Source organism: Sciurus carolinensis, unplaced genomic scaffold (genome assembly GCF_902686445.1).
Source record: "Sciurus carolinensis unplaced genomic scaffold, mSciCar1.2, whole genome shotgun sequence".
Classification (NCBI taxonomy): Eukaryota; Metazoa; Chordata; class Mammalia; order Rodentia; family Sciuridae; genus Sciurus; species Sciurus carolinensis.
Window position 1 is genome coordinate 79,676 of NW_025920349.1, and position 18,421 is coordinate 98,096.

The window sequence follows — 18,421 nt, forward strand, 5'->3', positions numbered from 1 at the left end:
CTTCTAATGTTTTTGGTGTTGATTTACTCTTCTTTTTCTAGGACTTTGAGATAAAATGTTAGTAATTCATTTGTTGACTTTTTATTCATTTAATAAATGATCTCAATGCAATGAACTTTCCTCTTAGTACTGTCTTCATAGTGTCCCAGATATTTTGGTATGTTGTACTGTTATTCTCATTTACCTTTAAGTATTTTTTAATTTCATCCTTGATTTCTTCTTCTATCCATTCATCATTCAGTAGTGTATGATTTAGCCTCCAGGTGTTAGGGTAGCTTCTATTTTTTATTTTATCATTGATTTCTAATTTTATTCCATTATGATCTGATAGAATGCAGGGTATTAGCTCCATATTTTTATATTTACTAAGAGTTGCTTTGTGGCATAAGTTAGGGTCTATTTTAGAGAAGGATCCATGTGCTGCTAAGAAAAATGTGTATTTGCTTGTTGATAGATGAACTATTCTACATATGTCTATTAAGTCTAAATTATTGATTGCATTATTTAGTTCTTTGGTTTCTTTATTTAGTTTTTGTTTGGAAGATCTGTCCTGTAGTGAGAGAGTTGTTTTGAAGTCACCCAGAATTATTGCGTTGTGGTCTATTTAATTCTTGAAATTGAGAAGGGTTTGTTTGATGTACACAGATGCTCCATTGTATTTACGATTGTTCTGTCTTGTCGGTGTATAATTCCCTTCAGTAGAATGAAATGACCTTCTTTGTCCCTTCGGATTAACTTTGGCTTGCAGTCACTTTATCTGATATGAGGGTGGAGACCCCTGCTTATTTATGCAATCCATGTGAGTGACAGATTTTTCCCCAACCTTTCACCTTCTGTCTATGGATGTCTTTGCCTATGAGGTGAGTCTCTTGGAGACAGCATATTATCGGGACTTGTTTTTTAATTCAATCTTCCAGTCTATGTCTTTCGATTGATGAGTTTAGAGTGTAGGCCATTAACATTCAAGGTTATTATTGAGATATGATTTGTATTCCTGCTCATTTTGGTTTATTTCCGGTTTTTAATTTGACTTAGTTTCTTCTTTGATTGACTATTCCTTTGGTGTATTTCCTCCCTTTGCTGGTTTTCACCTTTCTTTTTTTCCACTTCATCCTCATGGAATATTTTATTGAGAATTTTCTATATTGCACAATATCTACTTGTTGCTTTCTTTAATTTTCATTTATCTTGGAAGGTTATTATTTCATCCTGACACTTAATTTTGTTGGATTCAAAATTCTTGGTTGGCATCCATTTTCTTTCAGAACTTGAAATAAAGAATCATAATTCATCACATAAATTGACTTAAAACAGCACCTCTTCATGTTCAAATCACTAGAAAAACTAGGGATAGTAGGAACATACCTCATATGCTAAACCCAAAGCCAACATAACTCTTAAATGGAGAGAAATTGAGAGCATTCCCTCAAAAAACTGGAATAAGACAGGGATGCCCTCTCTCACTACTTCTATTCAGCATCATCCTTGAAACTTTAGCCAGAGCAGACAGGAGAAATAAATTTAATGTATACAAATAGATAAAGAATAACTCAAACTATCACTATTTTCTGATGATATTGTTCTATATTTGGAAGATTAAAAAATTCCACCAAAAATCTTCTAGAACTAATAAATGAGTTCAGCAAAATAGCAGGATATAAAATCAATACCCATAAATCAAATGTGTTCCTATACATCGGTGATGAATGTACTGAAAGAGAAATTAGGAAAATGACCCCATTCATAATAGCCTCAAAAAAATAAAAAATTATTTGGGAATCAATCTAACAAAAGAGGTGAAAGGCCTCTACAATGAAAACTACAGAACACTAAAGAAAGAAATTGGAGAAGATCTTAGAAGATGGAGAAATCTCTCGTGCTCCTGGTTATGCAGAATTAATATAGTCAATATGGCCATACTACAAAGTGTTAAACAGATTTAATGCAATTCCTATTAAAATCCCAATGATGTTCTTCATAGAACTATAAAAGGCAAACATGAAATTCATCTGGAAAAATAAGAGACCCAGAAGAGCCAAAGCAATCCTTACCAAGAAAAATGAAACAGGAGACATCACACTACCAAGCCTCAAACTATACTACAGAGCTATAGTAATAAAAACAGCATGTTATTGGCACCAAAACAGACATGTAGACCAATGGTACAGAATAGAAGACACAGAGACAAACCCACAAAAATACAGATATCTCATTCTAGACAAAGGTGCCAAATACATTTTCTGGAGAAAAGATAGCCTGTTCAACAAATGGTACTGGGAAAATTGGAAATCCACTTGTAACAAAATGAAATGAAACCCTTTTCTCTCACCCTGCACGAAACTCAACTCAAAGTAGATCAAAGACTTAGGCACTACAACAGAGACCCTGCACCTACTAGAAGAAAATTTAGGGCATCTTCATCATGTCATCTTAGGACCTGACTTCCTTAACAAGACTCCTAAAGCACAAGAAGTTAAATCAAGAATAAATAAATAGGATGAACTCAAAGTAAAAGTTTCTTCTCAGCAAAGGAAACAATAATGTGAAGAGAGAGCCTACAGATTGGGAGAAAATCTTTACTACATGCACCTCAGATAGAGCATTAATCTCCAGGATATATATAGAACTCAAAAAAACTTAACACACACACACATACACAAAAAAAAAAAAAACAACCAAATAACCCAGTCAATAAATGGGCTAAGGAACTGAACAGACACTTAACAGAAGAAGAAATACAATTGATCAACAAAGACATGAAAAAATGTTCAACATCTCTAGTAATTAGAGAAATGCAAATCAAAACTACGATTTCATCTCACCCTAGTCAGAAAGGCAATTACCAAGAATATAAGGGATAATTAGTGTTGGCAAGGATGTGGGGAAAAAGTACACTCAGACATTGCTGATGGGAATGCAAATTGTAGCAACCATTATGGAAAGCACTGTGGAGATTGCTCAGAAAGCTTGGAATGGAACCACTATTGACCTAGCTATCCCACTTCTTGGTTTATGTCCAAATAACTTAGAATCATCTTACTACAGTGGCACAGCCACATCAATGTCTATAGCACCTCAATTCACAATAGCTGAACTATGGAACCAACCTAGGTGCCGTTCAACAGATGAATGGATACAGAAAATGTGATGTGTATACACAGTGGAATATTACTCAACTTTAAAAAAGAATGAAATTAGGGCATTTTCAGGTAAGTGGATGGAGCTGGGGAGTATCGTGCTAAGTGAAATAAGCCAGTCCCAAAAAACCAAAGGCCAAATGTTTTTTCTGATATGTGGATGCTAACTCACAGTAAGAGCTGGGGGGCTAAGGAAGAATAGCATTACTGTAGATTAGGTAGAGGGGATTGAAGGGAGGGGAGGGGTCTGGGGCTAAGGAGGACCGTAGAGTGAAGCAGACATTAACACCCTGTGTTCCTGTGTGACTACATGTCCGGTGGGATTCTTCATCATGTACAACCAGAAGAACGAGAAATTATCCCCATTTATGTATGATATATTATAGTGCATTCTACTGCCAGGTAAAACTAAAGAAAACTAATTCTTTTTTTTTAAAGAAAAAGGAAGGAATCGAATAAAGAAGCCAGGGGAAGAGAGGAAAGGGAGGACCGTTCTACATGCTGTCCACGTCATTGCTGAAGAACTCGGGCTCAAGCCTTTTAGAGCAAAGGGTTTGGAGGTGGACATCAAAGTGTGTGGTTGCGAGGGCGGTGCTGGGGCAGCGGGGAAGGGGTGCGGCAGCAGACAGGGCCTGGGGACACTCTTCTTTATAAATACGTGTGAACACCTGGCACGGACACTGCAGGGGAAAGTGTTCATTAAAGCTGTTGCTTCTTTAGCCGCTCAAACTCCTCAATACAGAGCCTGCAAAGCCCAGAGGTAACTTTTCTTATCTGACTTGGTTTTAGCTCCCAGAAAGTTTTAAGATAAGGAAATTTCACAACAGAGAGTAGAGCTTCAGATGGCAGTCTCTCGGGTGTTAATGAAACCACAAGGCAAATTCCAAAAGAGGGGAGACCCTTTTCCTAACCCTAATGTGTGAGCCTGGAGACCAGCAGGAGGGCGGAAGCTCTGAGAGGGGATGCTTTCACAGACATTTTTAATTAAAGAGTTTGGACTCAGACATGCCAGGCTTGTGTTTTCCTCATCTCTGATGTTTCAGTTTAGAACCTAAGTGGTTGATCTCATGAATAATTTAGCACAGTCCAAAAAGCGATCTGAAAGCACCATGTTCATCCTTAAGATTTGGATGGAATGGGGCTCTGGAGACGAGCCAGGGAATCCAGAGCCTTTAAATTGCGCTGCTCTGGGGGTGATTGGAAACCCCTGCTCTGTGCCAGGCCCTGAAGTGAGCGTGAGGGGGGGTGAGTGTGAGGGCGGGAGCCCACCCTGGGGACCCCAGGAGAGTTCTGAGAAGGCCTGTTGCACGATGCTGGTGAGAATGTCAGGTATATATATATATATATATATATATATATATTTATATCTCCCCTCCTCTTCACTCATGCAGGAACGCGTCTCTGAGGTCAATGGCTGAGCCTCTTTGGCCTGAGCATTTTGAAGGTCGGGCCAGAAGCTCCACAGCCCCGTTTTCTTCCCGTTGCTCCTGCATTCCCTGCAGAGAGCACATGGGCGTCTCTTTGGCAGTTTGAAAACGGAGCAATATGGGAGGCTGTGGGGTGGGGCCACGGAGGGGGAGGGGTGGCTGTATGGCTGGGGAGGTGGCAGGGAGCTCCAGGGTCCCAGCAGCACCCGGTGGCCTGCTCAGGGCTCTCCTGCCATCCATCACCATCCATCAGGCCCAGGGGTCATTTAGATGTACTTCAAATTCCCCGAGAGCAGGTAAAATGAATCCGGCTGGGGAGGGCTGTGTGCAGGCGAGGGGGCACAAGCTGGTGGAGTCCCTCCTGCCGCGCCTGGGGGCTCTGAGTCCTGGCAATACGGTTCTATTTCTGGGCCTGCTGTTCCCAGGTGACAAATATTAAAGCCATAACGAGTTTTCCTCCCGCCTGAGCATTGGCCAGGAGAGTCACAGATCAGCTCTTCCTGCCTGTCTTCAATATTTACCTAATTTGGACCACAGTAGGATCAGGAGCTTTATATTGTTTCCAGAATTTAAATAGATAAAAGTTCTTTGTAAGAATTGGAAACTGTATCACTTTTGCAAACTTCAGACTTGATTGTTTTTTTTACCAGTCCAGCGATGGTTTATCCATAATGCATAAGAGTTATGAAACCCAGAAAAGACACAGGGAGAGTCAGCCCCCGTCCGCAGGGTGACGGTCACCTCCTGGCACATCATTTTTCTTTGTCTGTCACATGGTGGTAAAATGCCGTCTGTTGTGTCATTTGGAGAAAAGATGATGGCTTTGTTGGAATTAAAACCTTGGTAGTGTCGAATGCAGAAAAATATCATTGTAAGCCCAGTTCCCTCCTTGTCCCTGTGTGGGATTGGTAGTCAAGCAGACAAGACTGTGTCCCAAAATGAGCTTGTGATCTCCACAGAGCAATTTGCAGGGGGACATCAGAGTGAGGAGAACGTGGAATGGGAAAGAGAAGAGATGTCCACATGGCTAAGACACGGAAGGGGCACCTGCTGTCAGCAAGGCAGCGAGGGTCCCTGCTACAGGAGGGGAGGTTGCGGGCAGGGACCCCAAGCCAAGGCAGCAGTCCTGCCTGGTGGAAGGAGTCTTGAGACATCCTGGATGTGTCGGCAGGGTCCCTCCCGCTGAAGCAGAGGAAGAAGCAGAGGGGCCTGGCAAAGTGCCTGTCGTGGAGAGTCCCATTTATGGGGTGGTGACCCAGGGGCACCAACACTCCCCAGCAGGAGGAGGACCAGAAAACCAGGGGCAGCTGGGAGCTGATCATGTGGTCTGAGGGCTGAGTATGGGCTGCAGGGTCAGTCCTGCAGGAAGAGGAAGAAGCAGGATCATGAGCAGATGTGGAACTGAGGGTGAATCTCATCAGAACCTGGCCGAACGTTCCCTCCTTATTTTTACTACCTGAAGGCATTAAGGAGAAAATTAAATCCCAGACTTGCTGTCACAGCCAAGCTAACGGAATGGTTCTCTCTTTCCATCTTTGGCCCTGGGACAAGACTTTTATGGAGTCACAATTATACACAAACTTGTCCAGCTTTTCCGTGTGTACATGGGCACACTGGGGCTAGATTTTATTCCTAATTATGATGTTCATAATTAAGATCATAATCTAATGATCTTAACAAGTAGGCACCAAGCCCAGCCACTCGCGAGTCTCAGAGTGTCCTGGGCTCGGAATGTCCTCCTGCTGTCCCCGAGGCCACAGGGAGCATCTTCCTGCACATACCCCTCGGGATGGTTTCTGTGTGTGTGCATGTGAGAGTAGCGGTCTTAAGGAATGAGGCTCTTAAGCACAGCTTGGAGGATCTGTTGCGTTTTACAGCCATGCTTTGTGGAAGTTTCTTTTCCTTTTCTATCTTTCATCTTCATGTTTTAATTTTTTTAGCTGTCCCATAGATATGGGAACAAGGGTGTGAGTTTTCCAGCGCTTGGCCCATTTTACTTCAGGTTACATGATAGAATTTTCTTCTTTTTAAAGGCTGAATGGTATTCCGTGGCGTATACATACTACATTTCTGTGGATGGACATTGAGCTTTTGTGAATGGTACTGCAACAATCAGATAATAACTGTGTAGTATACATCGCAAAAGACAGTAAATTTCAAATGTTCTCATCGTAAAAGTGTTTGAGGTGATATGCTCATTAACTTGATTTAATTATGCCACCTTGTATTCATAGATCATTACATCGATTTGTACCTCAAAATATATACAATTATAAGTTGTCACATTGCAAAACAATGTTTTTGAAGAAGTGAAAGCCAAAGGAAAAAAAAAAAAACCAGAAAACAAAAACGAGGGATTCTTCTTTAGGATGTCAAATTCGCACTCTGCCGGTCAGTCAGAATGACAGGAGCAGCTGCCCACCCAGTGACTGCCATCTGACTGGGAGGCGAGACTTCAGAACCTGACAGCTGACTTTGCCTCCGAATGATCCTTTCCCAGCTACGAGTGTGCCAGACACTCAGCAGAGATCCTCAGTCGCCTTCTTCTCTCCCACCCCATTCCCCACCCCTGGCAACGTCTCTGCTTTCCCAAGTAGGTGAGAAAATGGGCCCCTCGGTTTGAGTGTCTGGGATGTCTGCCCCCCGCACCAAGGAATCCCGCACTAGCTTTGTTAACATGTGACTTGTTTCCGTCGCCGTGCCTGGTCCATCTCTCCATGGGGTGAGAGCATCCTGGGCTCCTCCGGGTCCTTGATTTGGGGCTGGCCCCAGCCCTTACCACCAACAGCTGCATAGCGCAGCTTCCAGCACCTGCCTGTGAGGCGGACGACAAGCAAGCTGAGCTCGTGCTTTGTGCAGAGGCCGCGAGGCTGCACCCAGAGGCTCCCAGCATCTGGAAGGGGTGCCTGGCTGTCAGGCAGCTCTGGTCGGATCCTGGCCTGCCTTTCTTCCACTGGTGAGGCTTCGGGAGAGCTGCTGACTCCTCTGCTGCCTGCTCTCCTCCCTGGACAGTGGAAGGGTGATGACAGCGGCCACGTTCCGCCCCAGGGGTCATCCTGAGGGCCACCCAGTGGACTTCTCACGTTGCCTAGCACCCACGGACATTCAGGAACACCAGCTGTCATCAATTACAGTTGCAAACTCGGAACGACACTCTTGGCAGTGGCTGGGACAGGCTCCCTGTTCCTGGCTCTATTTGCTCTTCTCCCAGGTTCCAGAGCCTTCCTCCTTCAATCACCCCGGAGGCTCCCTTCTACAAGACGCATCAAGCTTGCACCCCCTGGTTTTTCTGTCTTGGAATGCAAGCACCCCATTTCCTTAGTCATCCTGATGTTCTGAGCCCCATTTGGTGGCGACGTGCCCACCTGCCTGCTGTGGCCTTACTCTCCCTTCCTCTGCGTCCAGCCGCCCTGTTCCCATCTGTCTGTTTCTCTCAAACACCCCCCCATGCAGTCTGTGCCCCCAAGTGGGGCACTTTTGGATTAAAACTGGGCAGTGCCCATTCATGCAGCAGGACAATGGGGTAGGGGAGCCAGGCCCCCAGGCCACGGGACATCTGGAGGGTCCGCATGCTGAGGCCACGCATGTGGGAGCTCTGCTGAGCTTGGTGTCTGTGAATCCAAACACAGCACTGTGCAAGCGCTGTCCAGCCAGCAGCCAGAAAGTCCACCTGGGCATTCCTGCCACGCCCAGCTCCTTCTTCCACTCTGAAAATCCAGGGAGCAACACACTCTGCCACCCAAGATGTGCGGAACTTTCCCAGGTGCATGCTCCACCACTCGCCACTGTCTTTGCTAACAGGTACTTCTATGCAGAGCAAGTCCTCAACACAACCCGGATCACCACGTGGCGCCAACCGAACACCAGCAGAGCTTCCCCAGGGTGGCCCCATGGCACGATCTCTCCACTCATGGGTTAGAGGTGGAGTCTTGCCCGCTGGGCTCACCGGTCAGCAGGGGAGTTTTGAGGATGATTTTGTGATTTTTCTTTCTCTTGCGTTTCCTGAGCCTCTAGCTTGAGTGAGAGGCAGCAGAGAGACTTGGTGGGAGGGTCACTCATCCCAATTCCTCTGGGCATGCCCCCTCACATCATGCTCCAGGCAGAGAGGAGCTGAGGGCTCTGGAAGGTGTCCTCTGGGTCAGAGACAATCTCCCCGGGATGCGCCTGGGCTGAGCTTGGCAGGACTCAGCAGTGGCCCCTCTGTGGAGACTGCAAAGTGACCAGCACAAATGTGGTAAAGAGAGAGCGTAGGAATCAACACGAATTCTTCTTCTGGTGAGTGCCCCTGAGGAGCAGTATACTGCTGGTCCTCCGAGAAGGTCCGGGGGAACTGATGGGCTGGAGGTGACGCTGAGGACATGCTCGAAAGGGGAACAGGTGGCCATGAGGAGAGCACCCCGAGGCCTGAGGGGGTGAGGGCTGGTGTGACTGGAGTGGATGGGGGAGAGAGGGAGCCGAGGAGGACATGGAGAAAGAGATGGAGAGACAGCAACAGAGACACGGAGAGAGACACCAGGAGCTGAGGGAGAACCAGAGGGAGAGATGAAGGGGAAAGAGAGGCGGAGAGAGGGAGAGAGGAGGGCAAGGGACAGGCCCTGGAGGAGGACACAGCCGGCGGGGGCAGGACCTCTGGGGCCACGCTCATCATGGAAAGTGACTGTGGCTTTTTCTTGAAGCCCCAGGAGGCGAGAGCAGGAGCTGTGGCCACTGAGCATCCCACTCGGTGCTTATCCATGGAAAACTTTCCAAGCTCCTGAGCGCGCCTGCCTCCTGCCCACTTCCTGGTGGGACCCCATGTCCCTCCTTCCCTGCTGAGACCCCAGAGTCCAGCACCACCCCCCACATAGCAGGCGCTCAGCACGGGAGACACAGGTCCAGTGGAGTGAGGCCAGAGGCTCTGTCCTCCAGGCGCAGGAAGCAGGGCCGCAGCGTGGACTTGGGGAGTCGGCCTAGCTGGAGCCTTCTGAGTGCCTGTCCTGCGCCTGCTGAAGTCGGTACTCTGCAGTCACCGTCTTCCCACGGTTATCTTGGCCACACTGACCTTGCTGATCGCTCAACGTGGTTAGCACCGCTTTGTCGCTGTCTTGTCTCATTTACCAGATTATTTCTACTGGGATGTGTCCAGCCGAGGAATCATAATGGAAAAACAAAGACTGAGTCGTGGAAGATGGCTAATAATAACCTGTCCCTCCTCTCCATCAGGGAAAAATGCCCCCTTTGTCTGGTATTAGTCACTTTTATTGTAGTGCCAGATGGGTCTCCCGTTACTGTTGATGAGGAGCGGGGCTCTGCTGTGCTCTGGATGGTCCTCGGGGCCAGTGAGCATCTCTCCTGCTGTTCCTGTCCAGTCTGGAGGTGGTAGTGGCCCCTAGTCTGCAGTGAGATCGCCCACTTCTCCTTCACTGCTAGAAGGAGAAGCCACATCCTGGGTGCTCCCTCACCCAGTCTCCATTGTTCTGGTTTATGTTATTTTTAACAGGTGGTTTTGAGTGCAAACAAGGGGGGTGTTTACAGTGAAATCCATCCAGCTCATGCCAGCTTTCCTGGCTCCGCCATAGATTGGGACCAGGAGTCTGAGCCTTAGCAGAAGGCTAGGAAGTTACCCTAATGAATCCTGTTCCCTAATAAAAACCACTATCAATTAAACGACCCCCACAACAACAAAGACATGAGCCAGTGTAACAGTGCTGCACCAAAGCTTGCTCTCAAATCAGGGAAAGTCTCAGGGAGGCATGTGCTAGCAGACACATAGAACTATTGCAGGTCCAGGCTTTCTTCCAGAATTGCCTGCAGCTTGGTTTAAGCCTTGTATTCCTAAACTGCGGGGTAGTTTGGCACTGTTTCTTTGGTTATGTTCCTGCGGGTGTCGAACATCTCAAGAACCGAAGCAAAGCAGGGCACCCCAGTTCGGAGAACTCTGCATCTGCATGTCTTGCCACGGAGCCCTGGACCAAGCAAGGACCCAGAAGTGGAGCAGGCTAGAACCCACTTAGCTTTCTCTAACCAGCGTTTTTTAAAATTAATAGACCATGTAACTTTCTTGCTTTTAGTTTACCACTGATTAAAATTCCATTAGGAACCTGCGTTCTGGGGAAACAACAGGAAAACAGCCGTCATCTGATGGGTTCGTAAGCACCGCATGATGCTGGCTGCTTCTGTGGGGCTAGACTTCCCAGCCTTAATTGGAGGAGAAGATCTTCAAGTTCAGTTGCTTAAAGTCAGACAGAATTATTTATGTAATTCTCCACAACAGCAATCAGCGATAAACACCCCAGATAGAGGCTTCAAACACCGCCTCAGAGTGGGTGTTATTTAAATGCAGCCACACAAGTTGAGGGATAAAAAGATCCCGTGGGTGTAAAGTAACTAATCACGTTGAAGCAAATAAATCCTGTCTCTAAATCATGCAACTGCTGCGCAGGGCTGTCTCTGTATATCCCGGGTTGGTTGAGTCTCTCTAAGGCTTTATGGATGGCGTTCACCTGGACTGCTGGAGTCACGGCCATGGCCTTGCTGGTCAGTGGGTCGAAGCCATCTGCAGAACCCACAGGGTGGGACCAGGCTCTGGCAGTGAGCATGCTCCTCCCGGAGATGGGCCGCAGACACCGTGGGTGCTGGAGACCCAGCTCAGGTTGGGGAGCCTTTGCCTCCATTCTCAGGCTCCCTGGGAGTTGACGAGGGAGGGACCAAGGGCAGGAAGGGAACAGGCTGAGAGGATGATGCCACTTGATTTGGGGAAGTTGTTCTGTCTCTTTCTTGGAACTCTAAAACAATGTCGGTCACCATGAGCTGATGGCCTCAAGAAGGCCAAGGAGAACCAAGAAAGCTGAAGGACCCAAGACCCGTGGGAAAAGTGCCAATGCCGGGGGGAAACATGGGCAGAGGGTGTGAGCAGGCAGGGTGAGAGTGGACAAGGAGACGGCAATCGGAACAGGAAAGACCACCAACGTGAACAGGAGAGGTCAGGGACCTGACACAGCATCGGCCCATCAGCTGGCAACAAGGAGGACCTCTGTCCACACCAGCAAGAGCCCCAAGCATGGTGAGGTGGCAGAGCCCCGTGTCAGGAGGAACCGCCCAGGTAGAGGGCATCGCTGGGGTGTCCCTGTGGCATCCCGTGTCCCCAGGAAAGCCCACGTGTTAGGCAACGCAGCCACGGATGTTCGGAGGCGAAATGGTGAGGCTGTGAGGGCTGTAACTCCCAGTGGATTAATCCATTTGATGGACGAGTGATCCGAGTGGATTACTGGGTGATAACTGGACAGGTGGAACGGGGCTGGAGAAAGTAGGTCATGGGAGTGTGGTCTTGGGGATTCAATTTTTTTCTGGCTCCTCTCTCGCTCTGGTTCCTGGCTGCCATGAGCTCAGGGGGTTCCTCTCCCTTGCCCTTCTGCCATGGTGTTCTCCTCTCCTCAGGCCAGAGTGTTACAGTTGGCCAAGCATGGACAGAGCCTCTGAAACCATGGGCCCCAATAATCGTTTCCTCCTCTAAGCCGTCCTCATCAGGTACTCTGGTGTCCCCAGGAAAGCTGCCATACTGTGACGCCCCGTTTGTCCCCTGCCTCGCTGTCCTGTGCCCCGTGCCCTGCAGGTGCCCTCAGTGGGGTGCAGGGATGGGCATGTCTGCTGCAGGGTTCTGAGCTCTCAGCCCCTGGGGGTGTTACCAGGAGCACAAGGCAGAGGGGAGGTGCGTGCTGGGGTTTTCCAGGTGTCCTGCCTGCCTCATTGGCTGTCAGTGGCCTAGCCGTGGCTGTGTCCTGCCCTGCTGGTCTTGCTGGCTCTGGCTAAGCTCTCTCCCCACGTCCTGCTGGCTCCCAGAGCTCCTGCCCCTGCTTGATTCACATCCCACATGGGCCTCATCATCTCACCCGCGTCTTTGTGAACAGGTTTTTTCATCAACTCTTCTTGATTCTTCCAGCTGTTCATATTTTTCCTGCCAAGTCCCTCAGCCCCTGAGCCCACTCTTCGCTAAGCAGAGACTTTGCCCTGGAACCCTAAAAGGCAGGAAGGAGGACGTTCACCCAGTGCTGCAGTGGTGGAGGGACAGGGACCGCCTTGCCCACCCAGACGTGGTCAGCTAGGGTGGAGTGCGCTCGGGACGCTGTCATCATCAAGCAGTGACTGAGAGGAGACACAAGGAGGACGCTCGCTCCTTGGTTTAGCCACCCAGACACTTTCTGTAGCGTCCTGCAGGCAGGACACCGTGCCACGTGCCAGGTGGGGACAGAGGCGAGAGACTGTGAGAGTCTTGCCTTTTAACAAGCCAAGAGTCCAGCCCAAGAGACAACAGCATGACATTAGAGTGGGGTAGGACTCGGGGGAGGCCAGGAAACAGCCCCCTCTGGCTCCCCTCTCTGATCTCTTTCTTTCTACCAAGGAGGAACACACACTCCTTCCTGCAGCTAGGAAGACGCCACCTCCTGCCTTGACTTCTATTTGCCTGTAACCAGATTTCATCCCAGCAGCCGAGACAGTCCTCACACCCTTAGCTGGACCATGTGCCCAAATCTTTACTAATCCCCAGGGCAATTGAAAATGGAATGCTAGTGGCCACTGCACATCATATGGTCACTCCCAATGGTCAGTGGGGCTACCACATGACCACATGGCCACATCCCTGTCCCAGTGCATGCATGCAGTGGAGAGAGGATGCGGATGTGAGTGCAGGAGGCCCAGGGTTCTGGACGCCAGCGGATGAGAGGGTGGGCGGGAAGCTGGGACAGACACCGTCCCTGTGGGGGCAAGAGGGGCCCTGTGGGGAGTGGCACAGGAAGGCAACAGGGGCCTGGGGACACGGTGGCAGAGGGAGCCATGGCCAGGTGCACCTGGAAGGGCTGCCATAGGATGGAGGGGCAAGGGGGAGGTCCACAAGGGACACAGGAGGGATGTCGGTCCTCACGGGGGGTTTGGAAGCCTCATGGGCATGCATGGGGCCTGCTGTGGCCTCACACTGTTCAAGGCTGTCTCTGGATGGGGGCGCTGGAATGGGCAAGAGCAGGGGCAGAGGGCAGTGAAGCAGGGCACAGACCCCGGCCAGAGCAGGGGACGGTGCTGGATGGGCGGCTGCAGTGCAGGCAGTACAGGTGGCCGGTGGTGAGCCTCACAGACTGAGCTGTGGGTTCAGGATGGAAGATGACCCCAAGGATCTGGTGGTAATATCGGGCAGATTGCCTTGGTAGGCTGAGCAGGTTTGGGGACTAGAGCAGACGGATTTGTGTGGTTTGGACCCATGGCGCAGCCCACACAGGTGGCCTTGGACTGTTCTTGGGGTCCGGAGATCTGGCTTGAGTGAGTCTGGGTGCCTTCTAGGGCTCTGGTCGTGATGCTTGGTTGCTGCTGTTTTGCGAGGGTAATACTCTCGATTTTAAAACAAAATGTCCTTTCAATAATTCCATATGGTGCTTAAATTCAGAGTAAAATAATTACCAAAACTCAATTTGCCTCAAAGAAACCTGTTAGAGTTCCATTAGCACTACGGATTGAGACCTTTACACCAAATGTCAGCGGATCTTTATGTTTAAAACACCAAAAACAGGGACTCTGTAATGGGGCGTCATGAGAAGTTAGCTGAGCAGATGAGATTGCAGAGATACCTTTACTTTTGAAATTCAATGGAATTTAAATGAAGGTAGTTTGACTGAGGGGGATAATCAGAGGGAGAGCTGGTGGGTTACTGAACACTGGAGTACCATGGAGCAGGGATCTGTGGACACTGGCTGGATTGGGGACCCAGCGGTCTTTATATTTAATCAGGTAATAATCAAATGCACAGACTGTTTTTTGGGGGGGTGAGGTTCCTGTGGAGATCTGTACTAGGTGAGGGACGAGTGCCACAGGTCAAGGGTAGGTCTCAGGTGAGGTCCAGGTACCACAGGTAAGGGGCAGGCACCATAGACAAACCCCAGCAGGTGGGACGTGGCCCTTGTAAGACGTCATGCTCCCAAACCCAGTTAAGAGGCAGGTAGGCACATTCTGTTCCAGGATGCATGTATGCAAATCTGTCTGTATGGGTGTGTTAAAAATAGTTCAAATCCATGGTGCTTTAGTTATCAGAAGGATGTGAACTCTTAAAGGAATTTGGGACCCACTGTGGAGGGTGACTGGAGGTCAGCCCGAGCAGACTTGAGGAGTTGCAAGAGACCGTGTAGCAGGCAAAGTAAAAGCATCCCTGTATGGCTGGGTACAGGAAAGGCTAGGGAGAGCGGGCTGGGGAGCTGGGCTGGTGGCTGCTACCTGCCCAGAGCGCGTGCAGAGAGAGGCTGGGAAACTAGAGCTTCCCTGGGTGTGTCAGGAGGGGAGCAGGGTCGCTGTCTGTGAGGGCACTTTGCTCACATTGTTATTTGATTTGTCTGTGCTTTAGTAGTTTTAAAATTATTTTAGACCTTTTTAAGAACTAGAGGGTCCTTGGCAGTATGGGGCCCGGGATGAGCAGCGAGCAGGCCTCCTGGAGAACTTGGGGAAGACCTGCCGCCAGCCCAAGTTCACCGGGTCCCCGGGCCTCACTCAGCAGGTCCCCCACATTGTCCTCTGCCAGCAGAGGGACACTGCAGGGTAGCTGTGCCTCTCTCCAGTTTGCAGATTGGGAAAGTGAGGCTCAGGGAAGGGACGAGCCCAAGGCCGCAGCGCTGGGAGGCATGAGACAGTAGCAGGCTGGACATCTGCAGTAAAGCCGCCTGCTTCCAAAGCCACCTCCTGTCCTCAATGGCCTGAGGCTTGTGTTTTCTCACTGCAGGGTGATGGTATCAGGAGGGGGGCCTCTGGGAGGTGATCAGGTCATGAGGTGGGTTCACGAATGGGATCAGAGTTCTGGCGTGAAGGAGCTCCCGGCCTGGTCCCCCACCCGAGGACATGAGGAGAAGTTCCCTGTAAGAGCCAGGACGAGGCCCTCTCCTTATTCTATTTGATTCTGTTTCACACCCTGAGTCTGCTGGTGCCGTGATCTTGGACTTCCAGCCTCCATCACTGAGAGATGGACTAGCCCCTGGTCTACGGTGCTCTCCTGAGGCGATCGGAACAGACTGGCGCCTCTCACAGACGGGCAGCTGGGGATGGGCGGGGAGGGTGTGCGACCTCAGTCCACCTCCTCTTGAGTGAGCACCACACGCCATCCTCTGGAGCCTTTTAGCCGGCTTCCATCCTGCTGTTCAGTGGGCCAGATCCAGACGACGAGGCTCCCAGGACCCTCAGCCCTCCCTGAACTGAAGTAATTCAGGTTCTGCTCCTGGACAGAACCCACATTTCTCTGTTCTGTGTGTTGGTGCTGTATGCCAGTGGACAGTGGGTCCAACCTCAAGGTAGCCATTGTGTCCTCACACGGTGGGCCTTTACACAGCACTGAGGGAGCCAACAGAGTGGATTCCCCTCACGTCCGTAACATTTAAGTGGATGTGTTCTGGTTCCAAGCGATACAAACAGTGGGGCTGGTCTAGTCCTCAGGGTTCTCAGACCGGAGAGGGTCCAGACCTAAGAACTAGTTAAAATCACAACATGTCTCTCTACCAGCTGAGCTATCTCCCCAGCCCACTTTTTTCCCTTAAGAAACAAAGGAGCCTCATTCTTGATCGTGTTTTCCATCCCAGGATGTGTGGAATTCCTGGGTTTGCGTGGGTACGACTTGCCAACTGAGAGCAGCCACCACGTTTGGCGAAGCCCACGGGAGTGGATTCCAGCTCTAAGCCCCTCCCCACAGGCTGGTTTTTCTTGCTTCTTCCATCTCTTCAGACTCTGAAGGTGTTTTCGAGTGTGTGAGGGCTGGATTCTGCTCTGCTCTTTCCAGCAGTCTTGTACAATCCTTCACAATGGCAAAGGTGCTTTAGAGAAATATTCTTGGAATTCAAGCTCGGGGACGAGCTCTGTGTGAACTGGGAGGGGTGTTGGTTCCCAACCCGCCGGGCACCAACTGGTCCATCATCTCCTTCCTTTGAACCCAGCTTGGTTAGCTGGGGTCTCTGCTGAAGTCCTTGGCCACTCTCCCCGCTTCTTTCCAGGCAAGGTCTGAAGTTAGGAGTTGTCAGGCCAGCTCGGGAAGAGCTTGCTCTGGGACCTTTGCTCATGTGCAACAAAGTGCGTCCCTCCCTGAGCAGGCGACCACGACCGGTGTCTGCTGTTGGCCACTGAGTGCTCCTGACTTAGTGTGCTAGGGTTTTAGTTCTGGAGTCAGGGTGCCACCGACTTGACTTCCCAGGCCTGTGAGACAGCTGTGGCCATCTGCCCCCACTGGGGTGCCCTCCCCTCCACTTCCAGCCTCCTTGATAACGTGGGTGGGGTCAGGTGAGTAGGTTCGGGCAGCTCGAGTCTGGTCCCAGGCACCTCGGCGTAAGTGCACCCCCATTCTGTCTGCCCAGTCCCTCTCCGGTGCAGGTGTTCCCTGTGACCCTCGGTTGGTCCAGGGATAGAGCAGGTTTCTAAGTGAATGGACAGTGGGTGCTTCCCCGACCCTCATCAGACCTATCCGTTAGCATGGAGTGTGGGGTTTACCTCTTACAGCACCCAGCCCAAATGTTCCAGACCGAGCCGTGAACAGGGAACCGAGTTCAGGTGCTGCCAATACAAACCCTGAATCACCCAGTGACACAGAGCCAAGTGTCGGGTGCGGGAAACTGAAGGGGGACGCTGGCAGAGACTTTGTCCCACAGGGGCGATGGCTGGTTAAATGACCCTGAAATGACAGGGGACAGGCACCCAGCCCGTCGTAGCTCTGGGGGCGAGTTTGCTTATCAGGGCGTTAGCATTTTATTTTGGGCAAGTGAACAAAAGTGAGAAAGGAACAGGCTGGGGTGCTGGGTACCTACTCAAGTCCTCCATAGCCATTTCAGAAGCTAAGAAGGGGGACAACAGAAAAGGAGAACCTTCTAGAAACCAGATCGAAGGCGATGGAGGCTGCGGACAGGTGGGACCAGGCCGCACCCTATGCAGGCAGCAGGCATTGACCACCCGGAGACCTGCACCAGCCATGTGTCTTGGGGACTCGTGGCCTCTCTCTGCCTGTTCCCTCAGGGTGAAGTCCAGATAGTAGAAGTGTCCCTCTCATAGGGCCTTGGAAGGGTTAGAGAAGCGCATCCAATCAGCTTCACGCCATCTTTAACACAGGGTAAAGGCTAAGAAAAATAAGGAGACCTCAGGGGTTGTTAAGCCAGCCTAGTTTGAAGCTGCTGTGGATTCGGGGGGCTCCTAGGTGCAGTCGAGACCCTGGGTGGGGGACTGAGGGACAGCACGACCCTCCCGGGAGCGGCTGGACTAGGCCTCCACCCTCTCCACCAGCGTGTTTTGTGGTGTTAGACTAATGCACTTTTGTCAGCACTTAACATAATTGCCCTGTAAATCCTGCAATTATATGCTGTTTACCTCCTAATACATCCTTGGAACAAGTTTGTAATTCACTTAGGGGAGAACAGAGCAGCCTTCTAATCGTTTTTCTCTGTTAACATCATTGATTACTTACCGGCTTGCTCATACGCGTGGACAGGCTTCTGTGGACTGAAGCCCTGGACCCTCTGCCCTGGTTCAGTGGACGGGATAGAAGCTTCCTCCCGCAGCCCCGCCTCCCTAGGAGACAGTCTTCTAGAAAGAGAGGCTCGGTTTCCGAGTTGCCCTGAGGTGCTCTGGGACTGGGTGGTGCTGAGAGAGGACAGGAGGAACTGTAGGGCAGGAGGGGTGCCCCACGCAGCTCCTGGGGAGACAGGGTACAGAGCGAGGACAGGACGGCTGCGTGCCTGGGCCAGTGCACAGCCTGCTGGCTCCCCACGCTCACTCCCCTCCTGAGGGAAAGGGGCCTGCCAGGTCTTCACCAGCTGTCCTCACCCCAGCGCCCTCCAGAGCAGATTGAGGGACAGTCCCAGTGGGCATGTGCCCTGGGGA